General features: G+C 37.5%; 1 pseudogene across 1 annotated transcript; it reads right to left on the bottom strand.

Moving 5' to 3' along the window:
• Nucleotides 1-484: 484 nt before the first annotated feature.
• Nucleotides 485-1,483, bottom strand: LOC308435640 (myeloblastin-like; annotated as a pseudogene). The gene is made up of 2 exons: nucleotides 1,401-1,483; nucleotides 485-1,125 (listed from the first exon to the last, which is right to left on the bottom strand). The product of its transcript is annotated as a myeloblastin-like (transcript).
• Between the last annotated feature and the right edge of the window lie 2,557 nt (nucleotides 1,484-4,040).

Genomic DNA, 4,040 nt, shown 5'->3' with positions numbered 1-4,040 from the left:
TCTCGTGTTTTTCTTGTTTCGTTTGTCTTTAAAGTAAGAATAACAAACAAGAAAGAGATTTAATGGTGGTAGAAATGGGAAACACAATAGAGTAATGGCAGTTATGATATGAGAGCAGAATCCTTTATAGTAGAAAGATGGAAAATAAAACAAAATGATACAGTGTCTTAGGGTTTCATTAGGGTTTCATTGTTGTGAAGAGATACCATGACCAGAGCAACTCTTTCTCTTTTGTTGTTGTTGCAGGTTTTTTTTTTTTTTTTTTTTTTTTTTTTTTTTTTTTTTTTTTTTTTTTTTTTAATATGTCTCAGCTTTTATTGAGTCACATGGAATAGGGAACAGAGCTGACTCCACTCCAGCGGGTCCATGGGTGGGTGGGTAGAAGAAAATCCTGGAAAGGTTCAGTCCACTTCGCTCCATTTTTCCCCCACTAGAGTCTACTGTTCTCCCTAGGTTTAGGCTGCTTGGAGTGCCGAAGGGCACCTCAGGGCTCTGTGCCCCACAGCATATTTTGAATTCAGTCCACATACATATACACCCGGATGAAGAAATCCGAGAACTGGAGGGAGGCACATTCGCAGATGGCAGATGATGAAGGCGTCTATTCTATGAAGTATGCTATTGCAGACCAAGGGCCTGCCTGAGACTCCGAGACATATGCCCACTGCCCTCCATGGTACCAGCATGCACACGTTGTGTTCCCGGCACAGGAAGGTGACCACCGTGACATTCAGTTCCTGCAGTAAATGGGGTGCTCGGGTGTTCAGGCATTAGGTACCCTGAAACAGAGACTGATCCTACTGGGGCAGAGAGGCCACCGCCACCTGCTCGCCCAGGGAGGCTGTCCGGTGTAGCTGAAGGAGAAGGACGTCATTGAGGGCTTCCTCGGGTTGTAGTTCTTGTGGAAGATCAAAGTGAAGGTGAACTTCTGTTGCTCAGGCTCTGAGCTCAGCAGGTCGTGGGCACCCAGCACCACTGTCACAAGCTGTCAGGAGATGTCCTGCAGGCAGTAGGCAGCTGTCAGTATGAATCTTGGGTTTGATCAGCGTGCCACTACAGAAGTGGGTCCTAGGGGACCTGCTCAGCTGAAGGGATGCTACATAAGGCCGAGAATCCCCAGCAATCCTTATAAGAGAGAATTATTTAGTTTAGACTAGTTCATTATTATGTCGGAAGCATGGCAGTACACAGGCAGACTTTGAAGTTTTACGTCTTCATCCACAGGATCAAAGAGGAGGCTGGCTTACACTGAGGAGAGCTTGAACACATAAATGAGACCTCAAGTCAGCCTGCACAGTGACACGCGTTTACTCATACTGCTTTATAACTGGCGTTGCCATGCTTAAACATACATATTTAAGTATATAAACTTACTGGTGTTTTGTTTACTTTTCAGTTACCGTGAGGAAACACCATGGTAGAGGCGATTTCTAGTAGGCAGAGATTCTGTAGGGATTACTCTTTCAGATAGATGAAGACCCATTACTGTTATGCAAGAGTGGCAGCAGACAGGTATCTAAACTAGAGCTGAAATTTGAGAGCTGAGGACTCATGCCTCAGCCTGTAAACACTAAGCAAAATGACTTAATTGGGAAGGCACTGTAGCTCTTAAAGCCTCAAAGCTCGCCACCAGCACAATTCCTCCACCAAATCAACAACTCTTGCACCTTCCCAGATAGCACCAAACTTCATTCAACTTTCAGAGTATATCAAAAGTTATACTATCATGCAAATCATCACATTGCTTTCTACACACACACACACACACACACACCAAATATATTGCAAAGAAGGTGAAACCAACAGCTGGAAGTGATATTAAGTATTAAAGTAATTCCTCAGGTTACTTGTTAGTTATATATTAGCCACTACAAATGGACACTTATTAAGACAAAGGAAATAATATTTAAATCAAGCTGAAGTGTTGTACATATATATTTGAAAGAAGACACACGTTCTTTTTATTAGACAGAGGTATTACTGTTCTCCTGACCCTCTATATACCTTCTATTTCAAGTGCCAAATAGAACCATATGTAGGAACATAACATGATCAAAGTTTAAAGAAACAGAACTTTTAAATAATATACACAATAAAAGATAGAACCCAGCTGTATGCTATGAAAAAAATATGAGGATGCAAGATGAGTTTCAATTCTACTTTATCATTATTATTATTATTATTATTATTATTATTATTATTATTATTATTATCTCACTTAAATTAAATTCAGTTTTCCACCTTAGTGTTTATTTTCTTGCCAAAAGTGTACCAGATGGCAGAATTTTGAATAATTGAAAACATTTATTGGTATGTCTTTCTGGTAAGATGCATTAACAGCAATATAACTGTGCTTTCTTAGCAAATGTTATTCTTTTTCTTTTCATGTCAAACATGTGACTCATTTTTTGTCTATTATTATCATGTCATGCTATATAACCTTTCAAAACACTTCTTCCATAAATTGTGACATTACTTTTCTCAGCCCCAAGACACCTATGAGTCACATGATGACACCATGTACCAAAAAGAATATGCTCCAAAGTAGCCACACAACTAATTTGCCAAGTAAGAAATGACGAAATGGTAAACTGGTAAAAAGCTTGATATTGTTTTTCTTAAATAAACATCTACAGAAACCATTTTGGTGCAGAAAGAGCTCCTAATGCCAAAAGGAGGACTAGAAGAAGACACCAATCTCTTGATGTGTGGGCCTCTGTGCATGAGCTCAAGAGTGCAGGAAAGGGTTTACATATGGGAGTATCTCATAAAGCAAAAATGCAGAACCACAAATCACAGCTTTTTAAAGCTTCAAATGTGAGCACAGAACTAAAGTATACTCAGTGGTGTTGAAAGAACCTCCGGGTACACCCCATCTTTTACTTGATACTTGGGTACAAGAATAGCAAATGGCAAAGGATTCACATACATATGCAGCATTATGGAAATCTGTAGGAAAAATATATTAAAGCCTCTAATGTGCCATCCTTCTCACCAGTATTTTCCAATATTCAAGATTATATTAAATTTAATATTAGCAAGAAGAAACAAAAAATGTGTGCAGCATTAAAGGTGGCCAGGGATCAGGTGCTCAGATTTTATGCTATATAATAATAAATTATAATTATATTCTATTTACAGTGTCTCTGATTTCACCAGATTTTCTCTATTGAGTGATCAAGAAATATAACAAGTAAACACAAAAGTAAAACTCACCCATGTTAAGTCTCAGGTAGTTACAAGCCTGTTACTCAAGCACATATATATGTATAGTTAGCTTCTTTTGCATGTTCGAATATGTGAAAAGATGTATTATTACATATTGAATTACATGCCTATTAATGGTTAAGAATAAACAGTAAAACATTTATACATTTCCCTGATAATAAAATTGCCAATATACTTTCCTTATTGATAATAATAATTATATTTAATAATACATAAAAATATATTATGGCTGTTTTGAATCTCTGTCAGGGCAAAATTGCCTGACATTACTTTTGCCAGATTACATGCTAATTTTTAGCTTTAGGCATCATGCCTTTAGGCTTTATTTTATTTATTTTGTTTTTTATTGGATATTTTCTTTTTTTTTTTTTTTTTGTAAATATATGTATTTTTTTTTTTTGTTTTCTTTATTTCTTGGACTTCATACAGTCTGTGAGTTGTTTCTGGGGGAGTGCAAGCCTCTGGAGTTAGCATCCCACTATCAGTGACTGCATATTATGTCTGTTCTTTTGTGACTGGGTTATCTCACTCAGGATAATATTCTCTAGATGCAGCCATTTTCTTAAGAATTTGGTTAAGTCATTGTTTCTGGTGGCTGAGTAGTATTCCATTGTGTATATGTACCACAATTTTTGTATCCATTCATCTTCTGAAGGACATCTGGGTTCCTTCCAGCTTCTGGCTATTATAAATAGAGCCGCTATGAACATTGTGGTGCATATATCTTTGTTGTGTATTGAAGTGTCTCTGGGGTATATGCCCAGAAGTGGAATAGCTGGGTCTTCAGGTAGTACTATATCCAATTTTCTGAG

Source organism: Micromys minutus (assembly GCF_963924665.1).
Source record: "Micromys minutus genome assembly, chromosome: 23".
In the NCBI taxonomy this organism is placed as follows: Eukaryota; Metazoa; Chordata; class Mammalia; order Rodentia; family Muridae; genus Micromys; species Micromys minutus.
Note: the sequence above shows the minus strand (reverse complement) of the source record. Positions and strands in the feature narration are given on the sequence as shown.